Source organism: Dama dama, chromosome 26 (assembly GCF_033118175.1).
Source record: "Dama dama isolate Ldn47 chromosome 26, ASM3311817v1, whole genome shotgun sequence".
Taxonomy (NCBI): domain Eukaryota; kingdom Metazoa; phylum Chordata; class Mammalia; order Artiodactyla; family Cervidae; genus Dama; species Dama dama.
Window position 1 is genome coordinate 47,525,020 of NC_083706.1, and position 23,211 is coordinate 47,548,230.

A 23,211-nucleotide genomic window follows, 5' to 3' on the forward strand; every position below is an offset into this window, starting at 1 on the left:
AAATACCTGGTGTGTGGTCCTGCCAGCTGGCCAGAGGCCAGGCTTTTTATAGCCTCGTCTGGCCTGGGAATGGAGCTTAGCTCCGTGGGTAGGGTCTTCTCTGGCTTGGGGTGGGGGCCGGGGGTGGGGGCACCCTGGTGCCATCTTGTCTTAGCTCTGTCATCCTAAATAAAAAAATACAAGAGTAATCCCCTCCCCCATATCTTCTGGTAAGATGTTTGTTAAACTAACCAAGGAGACAACTTGAAGTAAATTTTCCCATTATTTTTCAAGCCTGTTATACCATCTGCTAGGGAGAAACTTTGCTGCCTAAGTACATATACTTTTACTAATTAATTGAGCACCAGGTTCTTAGTGAAACATGTTTATTAAATGTCAACAACTCGGGGACATTTAGTCTTCATTTTTGGTCTTCTGTGTCCAGTGGCATTTTTCCTAAATTACATCCAGAATTTCCTTGGGACTATGCATGTTGCTTTTTATTCTGATTTGTTGCTTCTTTCCATAATTCTTCCCCTTCTTCCCAGAAATACCTAGAAAGTCATTTTTATCTTCTTTTCTCCATGCCATCTTTCCTGGGTCCTATTTCACACACTGAAACCATAGGATTAAAATTAAAAAATGCCAGTCACGCTTTATTTAGTTTTGTTATTAAATTTGGTGAAGTGAGGTCTGATGATACAGAATTTTCATTAGAAATAATTTTCAAGCCATATACTTCAGTTAGTTATGACCTGTGACCCAGTGCTAAGATTTAAGTAACATTGTGCTATTTGATATTTTTAATTCACAGAAGCTTCTGCATTTACATAGTTTAGAAGAGCCAAATTTAAACACCTCTTTGTGTAAACTCTTTCAGGCTTTGTATGTTCTTCTGTCCTGAAGAGCAGACAATCCATTAATTTTCTCCCTCTTCTCTTACCACTTGATGGAAAGGGAAAAAGAAGAAGAAAGACCAATATTTGTCTGGGTTTTAGGGAGGGGAGAAGTTTTTTGTCTTGTTTTGTCTTTTTAAAGCTCTTAAGGAGCGTGATTGGTAAGCCGATTGTAACAGTTTGTGTGGACCTGGAGGAAGGGAAACCGTGTCATTGGCCCTGACACTGATGATTGAAGGACAATTGTTCACTTTCTCCTGCAGATTAAAAATGCATGAGAATACCTTTTTGACACTGAGTTTGCTGAAACATCACTGCTGTCTTTTTTTGTAATTCTCCTGTGGATGTTTTTGCACGAAGTGATATCTGTCAGAGCTTGAAGTATCCTTGCAGAGCTGTCTTTGAACAGGTAGCTCTGGACAAGTTTTAGCACCTACATAGTTACTCGACACAGGGCTGCCTGTCACTGGGAGAGAATGTCTTGCTTACATGTCTCTAAGTTGATGGGCAAAGAACTGTGCCAGTTTATATACTACACTGTATAAAATTGCCATCTTCTCATTTTGAACCGTCACTTCTTTTTCTGAAAATGGAAAAGATGGGACACAGTGGTGGAAAATCTTCAGAGTGTAGGAGTGATTATGATTAGATTGGAGAGCCCTCTCCCCCTTTTTTTTTCTGGTCAATATAAATTTAGGTATTTTGATTATGACAGTTCTGGTGATTTTGAACTCCAGTGTTCTCATTCAGGATGGATTCTTCACAAGAAGCTGAATACATATTTTTCTTTTGGAGAAACTGTTTCTAAAGTGTAATGGCTTTTGTAAATTAATATTGTGAATTCCTAATTTTGTAGGATGGGAAATCCATAAAAGCAATCCTATTTTTCATGTTCTTTATATTCATGATTTCAGGAGGGTTAGTAGGCTTAATGAATTAAGACCATTTCCAAGTCTTGTTGCTACACATGGTATTAGTTTTCAGTAAACGAGGTACACATAACTACAAGTGGATATGCTTTATTTCCAGGGAAATGACGAACTCCCAAGTTTGGGGCGAATGGGACACTAGTCCTATTTTCCTTTAATTTTCCTGATTATAAAGTACTACTTTTGTAAAATATTAAAACATTTTTTGAAATGCCTACTGCAGAAAATAAAAGACTAAAAATCCTCTGAAATCTCACTTCTTGGAGATAAGTCTGATATATGTAAAAGTTTTAAAATGGTAGAGTATACATATTCTTCTACACCACTTGCTTGCCTTGCTTAATAGATCTTAGACATTTTCTACCTGTTTCCATTATCCACATGTAGATAATGTTGCACAGTATTCCTTAGAATAGGTATATGTTCATTTATTTAGCCGAATTTATGAATGAGGAATTTGAGTTGATTTCAGTATTCAACTATGACGAATGATCTTGCAAAGAATGCTTTCTTAAAGTTGTGTCCTTATGAGATTACTTCTTTAAGATAAATTCCTAGACCGTAAAATTGGAGGGTCAGAGAATTGAGGCTACTTTTCTTGTAATCGGAGGAAAACTATCAAAACCCAGGAATTCAACTTTGGCCTGTCATCTGCTTTTTAAAGAAGTATCCTTTGACCATATCATCAAGATTATAGGACTCTAGGTAAACTGCATTTTGAAGGGGAAAATCTCCCAGGATTAAGTTCTGTTTGGAAATGGGAATTTTTGTCACTTAACTTTCTCAGTCTTTGATCTACAATTGAACAGCCTTTCTTTGCAGGAAATGAGTTCTAGAATATTTAAATTTTGCTTGCATTTTATAATAGATGATTAGTAAAATGATGGGCTTCCCTGATAGCTCAGTTGGTAAAGAATCTGCCTGCAATGTAGAAGACCCCGGTTCAATTCCTGGGTTGGGAAGAAGTAAAATGATAAATACTGTGTATTTGGTGTGAGCATTATTTCCTCCTGTTTTATGATCCACTCCGAATTCTATAATACTAGGAAAACTTTTTTTTAACTTATTCACCGCCTTTGAGTTCTTTTCAATTTTGTAGTGAAATGATAGTGGAAATCTGGAAAGTGGATAATGTTTATTGGTCAGAAATTTATTGAACACTCTTCTGGGCGCAGTGCTCAACAAAGTGTGAGAAAGTTTCTGTCCTCATCCAGGTGGGAATTTGATTAGAGTTACAAGACATAAATGCCTTCAAGGATGAAAAATAACGTGAGGTAGAGTGGGATAGATGGAAACACTATAATATGCCCTTAGACTAAACGTATAGCCATTTTTAGTAATCACCATGTGGCTCCTCATTGTAACTAGCAGAATTCCAGAGATAAATATTTAATGTACCAGAAGTTTAAGTGATTTTTTTCTCTCTGAAAATTGAAGTTAGACCTAGTATTTCAGAATTCGTTCTGTGTAGAAAGAATTGTGTAAATCATCCCTTTAGGCACATGACAGATAAGTAGTTTTGCTTCAGTGGTTGCAACTGTTCTTTTATTTTTTTTTTGGCCCAAATGATTCCACTGTAGTCCTTTCATTCAGAGATTCCTAACACAGTGCTGTATGGATCTCTAGAACCTTTCATATATAACAAATATTTATTAATAATATTGAGTGCTATTTTATACACATTCTGTGTGGTCATATAGTTTATTACTGTATTAGAATGGACAGGCTCTGGTGTTTGAATTCTCCTAGCACACATGGAAAGAATCGGTTACCTTGGGCTCTCTGTGTTTGCCAGAGCCCCGCCCCCAGCAGTAGGGACTGTTCTCAAGTCTTCAGACCCTGGAAAGGGGGCACGCAACTTTTGAGTCTGAGGAGGAAACATCCCATACACCATACAATTATTAAGGGTTCAGCCTATTGCTTCTTATCTTGCAGCTTCTGTTTTCTGATTTGCTTTTAGTGCTCCCACATTTTAATATTATATGTAAGAAATGTAAAGAATCTATATTTTAAGTAAGAATACATTTTGGAAGGGATCTTTCTTCTTCCAACAGTAAATTAGACTCCCCCTGAGGCTCTGGATCTAGGTTATTGCAGGGTTTGCCTTCTCCGAGCTGGAACTGTCCAACTGTTACGCTATTTCAGACCTGGCCTATCTTTCACTTTCAAGCTCCAGAGATAATTTATAGCTGCAGGGTGTCAGGAGTGGGTTTGAATTGGGCCTGCACAGTGTAACATGGAATTTTGCAAAGATTGCTAAAATTACTACTTCAGCACTCAGATGACTAAGTACAGTAAACTTCTTACACAGTTAATTTATTTGAATATTTACTGATGGAGTGCTTCATATAGAATACTAAAATAATGGAAAACCACCAGCACACGTTCAGAGCTGATTTGGCTTTTGGTTTTAAAAAATGTCTGGTTTGGAATATAGCTATTTAAATGCTCTTTTGCAAATTGGCAGTAAATGGATTCCTCTGGTCTGGGATTAGCCTCTTATTGTTTAAGGGTATTATAGATGTATTATTATCTTTTAGTGTTAAGTTGGTCTAGAAAAGGGACATTTTCAGTTGTACATGTTATTTATTTATGTGTTGTTATTTATGTATACTTGTTATTTATGTTGTTATGTATATTGTTATTTATGTATTTCCTTTCTAATTGGAGAAAGTTATATTTCTGTTCTCTATCTCTGGACTAAGCATATAGCGTCTTTGAATCAGAATATTTTGTTTCTTCAATTTGTAGCAGCTTTCATAAATTTGTGTCTGTGTTTAACACCTCTTTTAACTTAAAAAAAAATTGAGAGTGAGTTATTGGACTTCATTAATATAATGTTTTCATAAGAATTAGTCTCCTTAGACTATGACTCTTTTCCAGCCAGAAGGATGTAATTTTTCCCTCTCAGAACCAAAAATTTTACCATTAGCAGATGTTTTTCCAAAACTGACCACAAGGAAACTTGTCAAGACTAACTCAGAGGATTATACAGAAGATTAAACTATGATTTAATTACAACAATTGACTCTCTGGCTCTATTAATAGCTAATGACTTATATTTTCCTGTGCCTTTGAGCTATGCTTTATTGTGTTATAGAGCTTTCAGATATAGTCATTAGTGTTCCCAGAGACAAGATGCTTTCTTTTCACTTATGGTTTAGTTTTATACTTGATGTCTTTCCTTCCCATTTAATTGGGGGAGCAGAGGAAGTTTACCAAACAAAGTTAGGTTTGAAAACCCAAACCTGCTTAGGCCTTCATGAACTTTCTGTAAAATGCAGGGGATCCTGTTACAATGCTGATAGGAGGGAAAGTGCCCAGAAACTTTTAGTGTTACCTTGAGGAATGTACCATACACATCATCTGCACAGTAGGTAATCTATTTGACGGGTGGGATTACCAGGACCATGGTATAGAGTGGTACTTTATAATCTTATAGAGTTTAAGGACTGGATTAAGAATTAGAACTTCAGAATTCCAGGCTTAGCTCTGTGCGTTAAATCCTAATTAGCCCACTGGAATTATAGTCCTTAAATCAGACTGTATTGTACCATGTTGTGAGACTATAGATAAAAGTCTGTGTGAAAGTGACTTGAAATACTTAGATATATTCTCTGAGACAGTCTTGCCATTTTAAAATTCAGAGTGTCTGAGAATGAGCTTTATTTCTGCCCTGGGCATGATAATGGACCCTAACAGTAGATCCTTAAGATGGTCAGTCTGGGGCCTAAGCTTCCTTTCCGGGGAGGCTTTACCTCCACATCACCCTGTGGGTTGAGGTTGAAGTAGGGTATGGCTGGAGCCTGTTAGAAGTCTGCTTCTTTCTCTTTCCATTTGGGCGTTCTGTGGTGGAAAATGCCCAAGTTTGTTGACTCCTGTTTCTTCTGAATTGCCAACACAGTTGTTCTTGTTTTATATCATGTCACTTTTGTGACACACATACTCTCTGCTGTTTGCTTTTGAGCTCTCAAGCTCACCCTTAACTTCTGGGAGATGCTTTCTGCATCTGTAAGTTAGGTGTGATAGTATTAATCTCCCTCTATAGTGTGATTTTTATTAGGGTTAATGAGATGATACTTGTAAAGAATTTACTGGTAGAACTCACTGAAAAACATGTTTTTGTGTGTGTGTGAAAAACGTTACGTTTTCAAAATCGTGGTTCTTGAGTGACTTTTGAATTGTGACGTGACAAGTTTCTTCTATGAACCAAAGCTACCTTATAGGTAGTATCCTATCCTCCCTCTGTTTTCTTTCCTTTCCTTTTTTATTTATTTAGCTGAGGATCGAACATAGTTCCCAAAGGGAGCTAAAATGAACTTGAAACAGCTGTTTTCTTTGGTTTTGAGTGATTATTGATTTTTATTTGGAAAGTTTTCCATGGAATTCAGAAAATTAAGGATCCACCCACCCATACCCAAGGCAGTTTAAGGACCTTTGAGAGAATGGAAGGCAGGGGTTAGGTGATAATGGAGTATCACAGCGTGCTGAAGATTTGAGTGTTTGGTTCATTTGTCCAGGCTTATTAAATAGCCTCTTCAGACCCAATGCAGATGTTGAGAGAGATCTCAAAAGTGATCAAACTGTCTCAGGATTGGGAGCATCTAGACCATTCTATTCCCTATACTGCTTTAGATCTTGCTGATCAAATGATTGCGGACGCACGCCCCCTCCTCCCCTGGATCTGGTAAATGGCTAATAGTTTCAGACTCTGGAAATGAGCTAATGCATTGCAGTCTGGTTATTGTGTTTGAGTGTGTTGGGCGTGGATGAAATATTGAAAGATTTGGGAAGGTTTTATTATATTGAGTTCATTTCTTTTGTGAAAATGTTACAGCACATTAACTGCTATAATTACCATAAATAATTAAAGCAAAAACATGAGCATCAGACTAAATGAACAAAATGTGTTAGCTGGTAACATGGGCTTCTGTTTGTTTCACCGCTTTGTCCTGTTAACCTCCAGTTAACCGCTAGACAGTTTTTGTCTGCTTGGGCCACTTTGATAAGGCTTTTGTGATAAACTGCTAGCCCAGGGCAGGAGTGTGTGGGGTGGATGCTTCTCATATGGATGGAAGTATGTGTTAAAGTTAAAATCCACCCTGTCATAACACTAGTGGTGTCAATTTAACACCAAAGGATGACTGAATATAGGTCAAAAAGACTAGGAATACTGTTCAATTTTGGAAGAACAAGTTTGTAACATTATCTAGGTTATTATTAAGAATTAGCAGTGATTTTCAAAGGGTATTCATGATACTTTAAAAGTAAGTTAGTGAGCAAATTGCTCTTTGATTTTCCAAAGCTGGGGGTTTAACCAGAATTGACGCTGAGAGTGAACTTTAGCTATAAAAGCATTACTGTATACAAGTGGGTACAAGTTTACGTTCTGTAAAATATAGAGTATTTCTTTTGTGGAAGGTATATGTTAAACTAGAGCATCTTGACTGCAACACACGAAGTATAGCAGACCTGTATCTTCACTTCTGTGTGTTTCATATGCCCTGGTTTAACTGGTGTTTATTTCATAAATGAATAACCATTTGATCAAACTACAAGTTTACTTTTATTTTTAGCTTCTCTGTTTTGACAGAATATCACATATTTTTAAGCAGTGTTTCTGATAAAAGTTAAAATAATCTTTTATTATTATATTAAGATGAAATATTAATAATCAAGCCAAACAATAAGTTAGCTATATGAAAACTGATTAAAGCACTGAAGCTTTAAGTTTACCAAAACAGTTCATTATTTTGAATGGAGTCCTAAATCTGGGGGGTGTGTGTGTATTGTTTAAAATACCACAATTAGAGATGGGAATATAGAATCTGTTGATTTATATTAGAGAAATTGAAATTAGCTATAGAATATAGGAACTAGCTGATTGCTCTTTTATTCTTGGGATCTTTAGAGATGCTGTAGTACTCTTGTGAAAAAGAATTGTTGAAAATACCACTATGGCAGTATAGACTATAGTGATTTTTCTGCTATCAAATTCATAAGGAAAAATTTTGATTATGTAATCTGCTGTTTTCATATACTGTTATAACTGTGTTCATGTAAACTGGTGGCCAGTAGTTGATAAGACAATGGGCTGTGGAGTCATTCTGCACCTCAGTTTCTTTGTAGGGTTGTTATGAGGTTTAAACATGTTTGAGTTTAAATATATTATCGAATTTTTAAAACAGTGTTCAGTATAGGATAAACATTCAATATGCATTAACTGAATGTTAACTGAAATGAACTTATTGCAGATATCATATGGAAAGATGTGTGTATGCTTAAACAAATACATTCAATATAATTGACCCTTGAACAGCACGGATATGAAATCCCAGGTCCATTTATATGCAGATTTTTTTTTACTAAATATGCACTAGAGTGCTACATGCGTCATAGTTGCTTGCATCCTTGGATGCAGAACTGTAGAGTCAGAGGCTGATTGTAAAGTTATACATGGATTTTTAGTGCCCCAACCTCGTGTTGTTTAAAGGTCACCTGAATTCATCAAACCATATGTACGTGTGTATGTGATGATCATGTAACTACACTTTTTAGGACACATTGAATAATGTTAATATAAACACTTAAAATCTCCCAGTGTGTACCATATGGTGTATTTAGCATTTAACATACCTCATTCAACTTCATAGCAATTCTGTGAGGTAAATACTGTCTCGTTTTATAGATGATGAAACTGAGGGAGGCCGAGAGATTAATTAGTAACTTTCCCTAGTACCTGTAGTGGAGAAGCTGGAATTCATTACGATCAGTGCTACTCTAGACTCCTGACCACTAAGCCATGCAGCTTCCTCAGCACCACACACCAGCTTTTGTTTGTAGACCAGATAATCATATGTGGCTCGGCCTCTTATAGCCATACATTTTTATGTGTTACATGAACACACACACATCATAGCCTGTGTGTGTGTGTGTGTGTGTGTGTGTATATATGCATGTATGTATATGTATATATAATACACACATGTTTACATGCATTCAAACATGTATTGCTATAAGAGACTCTGGTATGCACACACATACTTGTATATGTACACACAAACACATGCATGTACATATATGTACGCACAAACACATGCACGTGTATGTATGCACACACATCATAGCCTGTTTGTTGCACTGTATGTATATATGTGTTTCTCTTTGTATGTGTATTGTCACACGTGTGAAAATAAATGTCAACTTTTAAAATGCTTAGGTCTAGTAAACCACATTGTTTAAAAATACATTGCTTTGCTTAAATGTAAAACGTATCAATCATTTTGTTGAAACTGTGGCATAAAATGTAAAGGGAAGACACTGGGGGGAAAAACCAGAAAAATGATTGATGTGATATCTGAACTGAGCAGTTGAGAGATTGACGCTGAAGCGCTGGTGATACAAGGTGAGGATGGGGCCTCTGACTTCACTAGTTTATTCTAAGGTTGTAATGGCTCAGAAAGGCCTATGTTAAGTTTATGGGTGTCCTGCAGCGACAGCTGTGATTGAGGAAAACTCCTTCCCGCCATGGAAAAGAAGCACAACAACTAGAACATCAACTTAGTAGGATTTGTACAGTTTGTTAAGTGCTTTTATACCAGTAATCTCACTTGAACTTCATCATGGCTCTGTTAAATAGAATCTGGAGTATATCATCTGAGAATGCTGTTTAGGAAATGGAAGTTTAGGACAAGTAACGTTCCCAGGATTATACAATTTGGAAGTGTCGAAAGGTGAACCTGGGTTTTCTGCTAACAAAAGGTATGTTCTTTTCCTGCTACTCACATTGAGAAGAATGTCCGAACCCTATCCGCCCCACATAGAGGCAGTTTGTAGCCCCTTTGAAGCTGAAATGCCAGGCATAAGCCACTTGAAATTAAAGGACAGGTGGCCCAGTGGATGGAAGGAGAGGCCCTGGTGCGGCCGTGGCCCGGGTCCAGACTTCTGGCGTGGGGGTTCCGCCAAGCTCGCCTGCTCGCCAGCTCTGTGACTTGCTTGCATCCCTGGGCTCAGTGTGAGGGACGGCTTTTTTTCCTGAAATTTCTAGTTGAAATGGAAATTGGAGGTGGACCTCGAGGTGAGAGAGGGGCTGAGGAGCCGTGACCAAGGTGCTGGTCACCTGTTTGCAAGTGCTTTCATTTTCATTTTTTTTTTTTTTACTTTGGTTTGAAGAGAAGAAGAGGCAAATAGCTTTCTATTCCTTTCTGTTCTTTATCAATACAGTACTCAGTTTTCCATTTGAAATATAAATGAATCAGCAATGTCTAATTTATTCCTTCCCTGTTATCCTTTTAAACCTTTGGCCTGAAACCTGATGTGAGGATGTGCTGGAGACCAGCACCTGTGTTGATGCCATCGGCATTGCCACCCGCTGGCCACAAAGGGATTCAGAGCTAGTATTCTTTGGTGACTTAACTAATATTTAGATTTCAGTTTTTCTGTTTTCTCTTAAACATTCCAGTGTTTAACTGGCATGTTGTAGTGCAAATGTGAAAAAGAAACTGTTAGAACTTTATTTTTTGTAATTTATACACCAGTGTGTTATATGGAACCATGTGTATGGCCGCTTTTCCGTTTGTGTTAACCAGGACTAAAGTTTTTCTAGATTAAAAAACTGTAGGTTATAAAACATGTGGGTTTTTTTGCATGTGCAGTTATTTCTTTATCACAGAGTCCTTCCAAGCCTGGTCTAAGTGTGCTTGAAAATTACCATCTGCTCCCTGCAGTTTAGAGAGGGCACAGAAGGACTAAGGTGGAAAGCTGTCACTTCTAATATTTTCATTCAAACTTTCGCACCCTTCTTGTCTAGTTATATAATCGCATGCAGCAGGAGTTGTTTTAGGCCGTGTGGTCTTATTCTAGTTTTTAAAGGGTGGGGGGTACCAGGAAAGGCTGTTTTTTAACATAGTACTGACGCAAATTTGAGAATCTGATAAACCATAAAAGGATTCAGAATTTAACCTCTCTGCTCAGTAAGTTAGTGACTAAGTCCATTGTATAAGTGAGATGAATATGAGTAAAAACATTTCTATTTATGGATACCTTTTCTTAGGCAGACTTTGCTTTCTTAACAATTTTTAATGCTGTGTTCTCAAATTTCACTTTCTAAAGTTAGTATAGAATAGATTTAATGATTTAATAGTCCTTTATAATCTTTTTTAATGTTCAAAATTTATTATAGATAATATTGGAAGGATTTTAGATTGCTTGCATAATTTATTTTTTAATGTCCCTTTTTGTGATTTTAAAAATTGATTGATTTTGGTTTTGATTGGAATGAACAGCCACAATAGGATTTGGAAGTGAAATAAGACGGAAGCCTGTTAGTGTAAACTGCCAATAACTTCTAATAGTCAGGAACAAGAAGATCATTAAAAAAGAGTGGGATTTATGCCAATAAAAAGATAGTAAGAGAAAATGATAGGATTACTGTAGTCGAGAGCTGTAAATTCTGTTCTTCCTGTAAGTTAATTACCTAACATCTATACCAAGATGAAGACAATAGTTTTACCCTTTCATTTTCTTGGGAATTATTGTATGGGAAAAAAAGAATTTCAGTCTTCAGTTGGCTAAATGATAGTTTTAACTTCCATTTAATGGAGCCTTCAGTAACTCCCACAAAAGATATTTAGTTAAGATGTCAATAATTGATTTTTGAGGGACAGCATTCTATATTTCTCATAATGAGAACAGAGAACTTAAAACAGAAATCCTTTTTTTCCATGCTATTTTGTTTCTAGACTATGATAACCTGAGTCTCTTTGGGAAAAAGCCTTTGGTCTATTTAAGCACCCCTTTTGTGCCAAGGTATTTGCCTTTTGTGCAACCAGCATTGTATAATTTCTCTAATATAACAAAAACTTGGTTTTGAAAAAGATATACATTCTAGGCCCTTAGAGAACAATTGAAGAGCCTTAGAGCAGGTCTGTCAACAACCTCATGTAGTGTGGTAATTAGTATAATAGAGGTTTATAAAAAGAGCTGTGGGGATCACAGGTGAGGGAGATATTGATTCTATGAAAGATAGAGTATGAAGGCTTTACAGGAAAGGAAGGTAGCATTTGACCTAGACTTAGTGAAAACAACAGGTGTGTGTTTATGTATGTGTTTCATATTCTTGACAGTGGAAATGTTTTAAATCCTAAACTTGACTGGTATGTTGATGAAGAGTAATCTGATTCTCGCAGGGCTAAAGTTGCTGGAGAATGTGTCAGGAAGTCTGGATTGGGAAAGTAGATTACAGAAAGGCTGTGAATGTGAGTGGTCTTATACACCGCTCCAAGGAATTTGAGCATTACCGTATCTAAATAGGAGAGCTTTCTCTTTTTGTAGGAAGTTTTACCTGGGGAGTAAGTATGAAGCCTGTGTCTAGAAAGATGATTGCTGGTGGTGTAGAGGGTAGACTGGACTGGGAGCCTGGAAGAAGGATGAATAACAAGGAAGTTACCCTACTTAGGCCTTGAGGGGTAGTGGCTGCCTAAGGTGTATTTAATGTTGAACTCATGGATCTTAGTAACTGAGTATCAGGTGAGGCAAGGGAAAGGTTTTAAGATGGTTCTCAAGTGTGTAACTTGGGCACCTGTGTAGATGTCAGTATAGAAATAAAGGAATCTAGGAGAAGGAGCCGATCTGAGGGGGAGCTATCGACTTCGGTTTCATGCAAGGAGTCTGCAGGAAACTGGAGTGTTCTGTGGGCAGCCGGAAATACGGGCCCGGGGATTGTGGATGTTGAGGAAATTTGAGGTTCTTTTTTTAAGTCAGTGTGTGGCTCAGTGCTTCTGAGCCCTGGCATCCTTTTAGGATCAAGTGGGGAATTTTAACAAGTGTCCACGGTGAATCCTTCCCCAGAGAGTTTGTTTTAATTGATCTAGAGTGGGTCCTAGACCCTGTGTAATTGCTTGAGAATCTTGGGCATCTCTATTATAGGAGCCACAGGAAAGGAGCTGCATTGCTGAAGGAACAGACCCGGGGAACCCGAGCACTTACAGGGTGGTGGCCAAGAGGAGACGAAGTACAGCAAAGAAGACAGGGCAGCGAGAGGAGGGTCAGGGTCGTGAAAGAGACGGTGTCCCTTACAAAGGGGAACGGGGTGGCCAGCAATGCCCCATGCTGGGAAGGGTCGAGAAGAAACAGGGATTACGGAGTGGCTAGAGATCTTCTTCCCTGTGATTTTTAGGAGAACTGAATTGCAGTGGTGTGAGGAGTGAATGAAGGGGCAGTGACTGTAGGCTCTTCTATGAGTTGGCAGGTTATTGCTGGCCTCCTGTGTGTCCACCTGGGTGCTGGTCCCTGGCAGTGGAAAGTGGTGACTAAATTACTTTCCAACCTCGATGAGCCTGTAGTCTTGGAAGGTGGTGATTCTGATCAGATGATGAACCAAGTTTTGTAAGATGAATAAGAGCCATTAAAAAAAATGTAGGACTTGTGTCTCTGACAGAAAGAATAGCATATAGGTAGGGTGGGGAGGCTGTGCGGTGCCAGCCAGTCTTGCTTGTTACCAGGACCTCTGCTTAACTGCTTGCCGGTCCCTTGCTTTGGATGATACTGGAGGGGGGCTAGTTATGGAGAATTCTTAATGCCAAGTTGGGGAACTTTACTTGATCCTGTAAAGCAGTGTGGAGCCTTTATAGTTCTAAAGAGGAAGAGGGGGTGGCTCTTTGAAATTAGCATTTTAGGTAGGTCATTTTCTGTCTGCTGCTTGGTGGGGAAGAAGGATTTAAAGGGAAAAAATCTGGAGATAGGGAATGATCTGTTCTGAGTTTAGCCACACAAAAGACCACAACAAACTAAGGCCCCAGTTGATGAGTATAGTGATGGTGAGGATAAAAAGAAAGGGGGTGGGACTGAGTATTTTTGTCTCCCCATAATTTATATCTTGAAATCACTGATGATTTTAAGAGGTGGCAGCTTTGGGAGATAATTAGGTCATGAGGGTAGAGCCCTCATGAATTGGGGTTAGTGCTCTTAGAAAAAAGATTCCAGAGCGTTCTCTAGTACTTTCTTCTGTCAATGAGGACACAGTGAGAAGACGACCGTCCATGAATCAGGAAGTGGGCTCTCACCAGATATCAAATCTGCTGATGCCTTCTGTTTCCCCGCCTCCAGAACTAAGAAATAATTTTCTGTTGTTTATAAGCCCCCTGGTTTATGGCATTGCTGTTATGGTTTGAAGAGACTAAGACAAAATCTATATGGAAGGTAAGCTAGGTAGGGCGTGGAGATTGATTATATTGTGGTATGAAGGTGCAGGATGGGAAAGGAGGGTGTTAGATGATTCCAGATTCCCTGGTTTGAGTGGAAGAGAAGATTTGGGGACCATTAACCCAGAGCCTGAATACAGAAGGAGAGACAGGTTTTGAGGAGAAAGAGGAGTTTGATTTTGGATATAATGAGTTTGAAGTGATTGTGTTAGTTGTGTATAGTGAGGGTAGTAGAGTGTTTCGTATCTCTTTTTTCCTTTTAGAATCTTAAACATATCCACTCTATTTTCATAAACTTTCCTGGGAAATACAGAATATGAAATACAGTATGTTTATTTTACAGATGGGAAAGTTGAAGCAATTAAAATATTAAGTGACTTACCAAAATATAAAACAGGAAGTGGAACCTGGGTTTGTGAATATCCCCGTTCTGTGATTGGATTACATATAGTAATTACCAAACATGTATTTTAATTTGTTGAATGGATAAGCGAATCATTTTGGTCTCATGATTCTGCATTTTCTGAGCATGTTGGTTGGGCACTGAGCCTCTCTGAGCCCTGAACTCTTCATCTGCACAACTGGACACACGGAGCTCGAAGAGGGGAGAAGAGCGTCTGCGGCCTCTTAGTTCCTTTATACTCGAACATTCTGTGTTTCTAGACTTTCAGTGCCATCATCTTGAATTTTTCTTTGAAGCAACTAAAAAAAGAATGTTCAACCCCAACAGATGATTTATTTTCTATCCTTTTTTTCTTCAAGTAGAGAATGGAAAAATTATGTCTGTAGAACCCAGTCGGCTAGAAATGGCCTGTGAGAACTAGTTCTATATTTTCTTAAAATTAATCTTCTCCCTCATAGCAAAGCCTCATGTACTTAAAGTAATTGAATGGGCTGCAGGGTATACTGGGAATTGTAGTTTTCCACTTCTTTGTGTTCTGAAGATTAATAATCTTGCAGCCCTCTGAGGGAGATAAGGAGAGGACGCTCTCTGACAAATTGTTATCTTGTCTTTCAGAAGTGTGTTTTGAGCACTGAGTATACCCTCAACGCCTCCCCTGGGCTTTTAGCTTGATTCTAAGTGATGGTAATATAGAAAGAATGGCTTTTAAATTTGTTTGGTGTATGACACTGTACATCTTTTCCGCTCGTGTCTTTTTTCTTTTAGCCTAGTTTTTAAAAAGTTTTTATTCGTATCAAGGTTATAGATGTAAATGGTTTACGAAGTCAGCGGTTCTACAAGACTGGCCATCAAAACCAGTAGTCACTGCCTCCCTTCACTCACTTGCCTTCCCCAGAGGCAGCCACCTTGAACTCTGCTAGCTGATTCTTCCAGGATGCCTCCATATTTTTTAATAACGTACTTGAATTGCTACTTTCAGTTTGTAAGATTTACCTGTTGATTTCTTCTGGAAGATGACAATTTCATTCTTTTTCTTACCCTGTCCTCACCACGAGCATGAATCCTTCATATCCGCTCATCCTCCCAATATAGCTGTTATGATTTTGATTTGATCACTGTTCTGTTTCCGTTACTGAGACTGGGGAACTGTGCAGCGAAGAGCCATGTAGTAAACTACTGTTTTCCTTTTCTATACAGTTCTTTTTTCTTGGAGTTAATAATCGATTTTTCTTGAATTATCTGCATATACTTATAACTCCATTAAAATTTTTTTGTCAGTTATAACGGTCCATCTTTTGTTGTAAGATATTCAGATCCAACAGGTGCATTATCCATTTTATCTTCTAGAGGTATCTCTGCTAGAACCCCTACCTTACTCCAGTCTCTCAGGTCCCGTCTGTGTCCCATGTACACCTGTAATCCAGGGTGTCCCTTTACTTTCATCTTGGAGTTTCCCTTCACCTCTCTGGATCTTTGGCTTCCTAGATCCTGCATGTTTCTTATTCTGATGAAGCCCATCCTCTAGTAGCTTTCTCAAGAATGGTGCAGGGAAGTAAAATGTTAAGATCTTGAATTCTGAAAAATGTCTTTATTTTACCTTCATACATGATTTAAAGACAACATATTAAAAACATATTAGACAACATGTTAAAAGCATATTAAACATATTAAAAAGCAGAGACATTACTCTGCCAACAAAGGTCCATCTAGTCAAAGCTAAGGTTTTTCCAGTAGTCATGTATGAATGTGAGAGTTGGACCATAAAGAAAGCTGAGCACCGAAGAATTGATGCTTTTGAACTGTGGTGTTGGAGAAGACTCTTGAGAGTCCCTTGGACTGCAAGGAGATCCAGCCAGTCCATCCTAAAGGATATCAGTCCTGAATATTCATTGGAAAGACTGCTGCTGAAGCTGAAACTCCAATATTTTGGCCACCTGATGGGAAGAAAGAACTGACTTACTAGAAAAGACCCTGATGATGGGAAAGTTTGAGGGTGGGAGGAGAAGGGGACGACAGAGGATGAGATGGTTGGATGGCATCACCGACTTAATGGACATGAGTTTGAGTAAACTCCGGGAATTGGTGATGGACAGGGAAGCCTGGCATGCTGCAGTCTATGGGGTTGCAAAGAGTCGAACATGACTGAGCGACTGGACTGAACTGAACTGATGATTTAAAGATTGACTGGGAATAGAATTCTGGAAATCATTTTCCTTCAGAACTTTGAAACAGTTACTTGCCTGTCATTTAGCTCCCAGTGCTGTGGCTCTGAAGTCTCAGGCCTTCTTCCTGCTTCTTGACCCTCTGGATAACTCAGCTGCCTAGCGTCGGTGAGGCCTTTCCCCTCCAGTGTCCTTCAGTTTCATCCGGGTTCCTTTTTAGCCACTGCCGTGTGCACTCCTTCAGTCATGGAAAATCGAATTAATTTCTTTGATCTCCCTTGCCCTCATTTTCACTCTTCTCCCTTTCTATAACTTTTTTCATCTGATATTAGACTTATTGGATTTGTTACTTTCTTATCTTTTCTACTATTTTCTATGTCATTTTGTTTCCATTTCTGGAAGACTTCTTCATTCCTTTATGTTTTTAATTTCCAAGGCTCTCTCTAGTCCTCTCAAAATCCCTCCCTTCCTTTCTCCCTGTTTCCTCCTCTCCTATTTTTTTCTGTCGTTTTTAAAAATTCTTTGTTGTTTTAATAGAATCCTGTTGTTTCAGGGTAGATTATTTTCTTTTATTTCTTTGAAATATTAATGACTGTATTCTGTTTTACATCATTCCATTGTCTTCTGGCTTGTCTTTTTTTTCTTTCTTTGTTTTGGTCTCTGTTTCATGTTTAAGACTTTCCTCAGCTGTCAGTAATCCTTGGTTGTCTGAGTGCCTTGGCTGACCGTAGGTTCTACTGTGGGGTACCTGAGTGGGCTGTTGAAGAGAATTTGGGATACCCCTACTCCTGCCCCAGAACATAGTTAGATCTTTCCTTTTGGGCTGGTCTCATTTACCAAGGGGAGAGTACTGTTTGGCAAGGTCGTATGAGGATATCTCAACATTCAGTAGATTTTTTTTTTTTTTTTTTCAGTAGATATTTTTATAGTACTGCTCTCGCAGTGGTCTAGAACCGCTCTTTCTCCTCTTCTGGGAGTTCTCTGGACTTCTGCTAGGTTGAGGGAGGTGCTGTGCTTATTGGGAGAGGTCTTAGTCAGCTTTTAACTCTTGCTCCTTGTTTTAGGCACCAGCTCACTAACCTTCCCCACCCTCACCCCCACCCCCCAGCACACTGTCTTGCTGCTCTCAGAGATACCTGGTACCACCAATTTCTAAGTCTTGTGAAGATTCTACATTGTCAAACTGTGTTGGCCATGTTAGTCACTATGTACTTGTCCATCTGTTTTTGCATTCACAATTTTGTTGCTGTTTTTGTTCCTATTGTGAGTTTGTTTAAAAAAAACAAACAAATGAAAAGCAAACTGTACTGTCGTTTTTGTTTTTAGGAGAGGATGATAGTAGATGTGTGTTAAATCAGCCATGTTTACCCAGAATCTCTCTTCAGGTTATAAATATGTACATTTAATTTGTAGGTCTGACCCAAGTGTGCTACCTTATAAATATCTTTGTAATTTATGTGAATATGTACATAACTGTGGGTTACAGGCTGTCCAATACATAAAAAGAATTGTCACAGACATTAAAATGTAATTAACAGCTACAAGAACTGTCTACACTCTGTGATCTCTTTTGAGTGGTTTATACTATTTGCAAGTTAAATGCAGTCAATCTTGCAAGCATCATGGAAGTCACTTCATTTAAATGTGATTTCGTGCATTTTATTTTCTATGCAGACATCCAAAAATGACTTGTGACCACGGCCTTCCTGTGTACACGAATTCCCCCTTCAACATTTCTTGGCACAGCGCTCACTTGCTGTGGTGATACTTGTTTCAGAAACATTTTTCTTTAAAAGCATGTGTGGACACACTAAGCCGGGGTGTGCGCACGTGCAGATAATCCATCCTTGCGCGGTTGCCATGTCTTCCTTGCTTCGAGGTACAGCCGGGCTCTCAGCCCGAGAGGGGGCGTGGCCCCGCCGGCTCGGCGTCCTGCGCATGTTCCGTGGCTCCTGACCGCGGCGCTGCCAGTAGCTCCTGGCGTGGACTGTCCTGGGGCCTCTCTTTCTGCGCCCTCCCGTGGCCAGCGTCCATCCTTGATGACCAGCAGAAAGTGTGCAGGTGACCCTTGTGGCCCTACTACAGGGTAACAGAGGAGGTTTTCTCGTTGGTTATTAAAATGCAGGTGTTCAGGCTGTCCGAGGTGCTGTCCTGGGTGGTCGTGGAGCGCGCCGTGCGCTGTCAGGGGCTGGGAGGCCGGTGCTGAGCAGCCGGCCGGGTCTGGGGGCCGCCTCACCCGGCCGCGTGCAGATCCGGCATTGGGGCGCGGCCGCTGGGACCCCGGTGTCCCGCTCTCCTCCCCACGTGGAGCGAGAGGCGGGAACTCAGCTTCCCGAGAACGGCCCGTCAGCCTTTTCAGTGGAATATTGGATTCTGTGACTGAATGTGCTGAATAGTTACCAGACGCTGTATCAGAAATAACGTTTTCAGTCAGTTTGGTTATGTGTGGAAAGTGACTGAATGTATGTTGTGGTGAAGGTTGAGAACACTGCTCTGGGGTATTTTTTATTTTTCCTTTAGGCCGTCTCGGGCGTCTCAGGCCCGGCCTTTGAGAGAACCAGAGGCTCCACTCGGAGGGGGACATTTCTTCTCAGAAGCCGCGGCTCCAAGCCCGGGGCACCCACCTCCCCACCTCGCTCTGAGCCTTTCAGGCCAAGTGCAAGCTCCTCTGTAGCGCACATGACCTTTGGGAAAAGGACAAAGGGGAAAAGCCCAAATGTTTGTTTCAGAAATTAATGTCCGGCCCGCGTGCTCACTTCGGACTCTTGGAGTGTGGCCGCCGAGGCTCTGCGAGGCTCGGCTGAGGCGCCCTCGGTCCAGTCGTGTCCAGCCGTGTCCCCGCGGCGGTGTGGGGATGACCGGCCTTTCAGTGCTCTGTCCCCACGCGGGAGACGCGGCTGTGTCCCAAGTGCACGGATGTGCCAGTACCCGGCCGTGAATGAATACCAGATTTATCACTTTGGGTCCGTTTTCCTCATGGGCTTTATTTAATTTGTTGGGCTGTTTGGGTAAATTGTAATGTTCAAAAAAAAAAAAAAAAGCATACTCAACCACTATCCTTCTGTGGAGGAAATTGAGTTTCTTTAGTGTTTCTCACTGATATAGCTGGGTGCCACTCTTGTATCCTTATGTTAGGATAAATATTAAGGCGCTAAACCTAATATGATGAAGACGTGACTTTAGAAAACGGAAATGCTGAAAAGCTTCAAGACAAAACAGAATAATAAAGATCCTCACACCAAAACCATTCGGAGCAGTAAATTAATGTCTCTTTAGAAATAGAATTTAGAGACAACTTTTAATTTCAGTTATTAAATATGGTCTTTTCTGTTTTATTGATGTGAAATTGAAAGATTTTTGAAGAGGACTTCAGCAGAATCATAAACGAGATGAGAGAGTAGTGAAGACTAGCGATTTTTGAGATAGCAAATTTTACTTGAGGTATCTAATTTTAACTGGTTGAGGGAGAGACATGATGGTTTATAAAACTTCTGATTTAAACAATAAATTTAGTCTTTTCTCTTTGAATGTATTAAATTATCAATTTACCAATTGAGATTCTCAATTTCATTTTAATCGATGTAGTGTATATACCATATATATATTTTTTCAAGAAGGATTTGAAGATTTGGAAATTCATATTCAAATTGGTTTCAGAGTGACCACATTCCCAGGCGTAATAATGTTAGCTTTTTTCCTGAATGATAATTCTTACAAAGACGAGGCTAAAAGAATACCTTTTGTGTCTTATAGTCACTTTCTTTCTTTGGTACATTTCATTCATCTTCCACTGCCTTAGCATCTGGCTATAAAAAATGAATAATATTTATTTGAAATTTGTATCTCCATTTTTGGGTGAAAAAAATCTTTATTATTAGAAGGTAAACATTGAGGAACACAACTGTCCTATAAATATTAATGAAATTTTATACTCAAATTAATTTTAAGCTGTTACTCTGTATGAATTTGATTTATTTGAAAATAGGGAATTAAGGAAGGAAAGTGATGTATATTAACTACTCTATTTAAGGGATTGGGACATATAAAGATCTAATTTTATGCTATTTTTCTTCACACTAATTTAGTAGACTTGCAGGCATGCAAGAGGAAGCCAGCCACCAAGAGTCAGATAATATGTAAAGAGATAGATTTGTCTAGAGTGAACTATAAAGTGGATTGCTTTATATCAATTTTTATGCGCCCACTGAGATTCTATAAAAAATTTTTAAAAAAGAGTGGTACATTCCTATGGGGGAAAATTGGTTCTGAGAACCGGTAGTAAAATCATACTTAACTTTAGACATCTGTTGAAAATGCATGTTTAAATATCTTTTCCAATATTCATTGCAACAAAATAGTGCAGTTGACAATTATAGATATTACTGATTTCCCTGGCGAATGTTCCCTACACACCAGGGACCAGTGGGAGTGGGACTGCAGGAGGGCAGCCAGTCAGGTTGTTGTCTGTGTTTTCCAGTCATCCAGCCGGTCTGGTTGGGTCTGGACTCTGCTTCTCCTGTCACTCCTACTTACCTTCTTCATTCCAGACAGTCCTAGCTCTGTAACGCCCTGGGTTACAGTGTCTGAAGAAGCTGAAAAGCTAGTGACTGAAATGCCTCCTCCTGGTCCTGGCTTGTAAGTGGAGACGGGCATCCTGCATTCTGATGGGTGATAATGGGAGAGGCTGGACAGAGCTCCCTGTTTCACCGGGAATTTCAGTAAGCCTCCTTTCTTTCTCCCAGCTATGTGCATTTATTATGTGATAGCAAGTCCCCTTTCTGAGCCCCACTCCTGGCTTGTGTTAAGAGACGGCTCTGGCAGGGACTTCCAGCTGGTATTCTGATGGCTGTTTATAGCTAGACCCTGCCTGACCCTGGATGCAGTGTATCCAGCTGGTGCCAGAGGCCAAGGACATCTGGAAATGTCCTAACTTCAGGGCTTAGGATATAATATGGAGCAAATATATTTGCTGTCCAGCCAGTTATCTAGGTTAAATTTTATTCATTGTCTTTTTATCTATGTGTTGTGTAAAGGGTTTATTGTGCTTTTGTGGCTCTGTGTTGAAGGGCTTGCTTTGAACCAATCTTGTCAAAGACTGTGTGTGGTAACTTCGATGTTATGATGGCAAACTGGATTCTAGGTTTTGGCAGGAAAAGCAAATACTTTTTAAGCAGTACTGAAAATGGTAGTGTATATCTTCATAAACTGGGAGAAGAGATACTAAGTATTTTACATTTGGACATTTTACATATGTTGAAATAGTTTAGAAAATTGTGTCACTTTGGACTCTAGACCCAATCAGAGTTAGAGTATTTTACTAAACATCGCTTTCTTTCAACAATATTTAGGGATGACTCTGTATTCAAAAATTCCCTAATAACATCTCACAAACAACCAGAATAAGTCTGAACCTATTTTATGTTTGTGCTCTTCATTCTTGTTTGTGATACCTAGGACCTTTGGATATCCTATCATGTTTGAAAGGATTTTAGTACTTATCTCAGTAAGTTTAAAAAAAAATGTGTTTATTTATTTTTGGTTCTTGATCTTTATTGCTGCACTGGGCTTTTTCTAGTTGCAGCGAGCAGGGGCTACTCTTCGTTGCAGTGCATGGGCGTCTCATTGTGGTGGCTTCGCTTATTGCGGAGCACAGATTCTAGGTACAAGAACTTCAGTCATTGCAGCATGCAGACTCAGGAGTTGTGGCACTTGCTTTGTGCCGTGTAGAGTCATTTCGGACTAGGGATTGAACACCTGTCCCCTGCATTGGCAAGAGGATTCTTATCCATTGTACCTTCAGGGATTGGTGATGTTGAGCACTTTTTCATCTACCTATTGGCCATTTGTATGTCTTTGTGGAAAAAATGTCGATTAGGTACATTGCATTTTTAAAGAAATTGGATTATTTGCTTGTTTGCTTTTGAGTTGAATGAGACCTTTGCATCTCTTGTATAAACCCCTTATCAAATACATGGTTTGCAAATATTTTCTCTCATTCTGTCTTTCTAGTTTCTTTGCTCTGCAGAAGTCCTTTAGTTTGATGTGACCGACTTATTTATTTTTGACTTTGTTGGCTTTGCTTTTGGTGTCTAATCCAAGAAATCATTGTCAAAACCAGTGTTAGGGAGCTTTCCCCCATTTGTTTTCTTCTAGTTTTCATGTGTTTGATGTAAGATACAGATCCACTTTCATTTTTTACACATAGATATCCAGTTTTCCCAACACCATTACTGAAGAAGCTATCTTTTCTCCATTGTGTGTTCATGACATTGTTGTCAAAAATTAATTGACTATGAACATGGTATTATTTCTGGGTTTTATATTCTGTTCCCCTGTTGTGTGCCTGTTTTTATGCCAATATCATGCTGTCTTATTTACTGTAGTTTTGTATTATAGTTTGAAATCAGGAAGTAGGATGCTACCAGCTTTGTTCTTTCTCAAGTTTGCTTTGGCTGTTTGGGGGTGTTCTGTTGTTGCATATAAAGTTTAGGGTAGTTTTTTTATACTTCTGTGAAAAATGCTATTGAAATTTTCTTTCTCTCTAACTCTATCAGAAACCAGAGAGCAGGACTTTTCTTGTTTTTGTTCCTGTCACCTCATACAGTGCCTTTTGAATAGGAGGTCTTTGTGGAAAGTGTGTTG

The 23,211-nt window shown here is 39.1% G+C and overlaps 1 protein-coding gene across 1 annotated transcript in view; it reads left to right on the forward strand.

The window, feature by feature from the left end:
- Positions 1–23,211, forward strand: part of ARID1B (AT-rich interaction domain 1B) — a 416,979-nt gene that overhangs the window by 76,043 nt on the left and 317,725 nt on the right. The window lies entirely within an intron of this gene.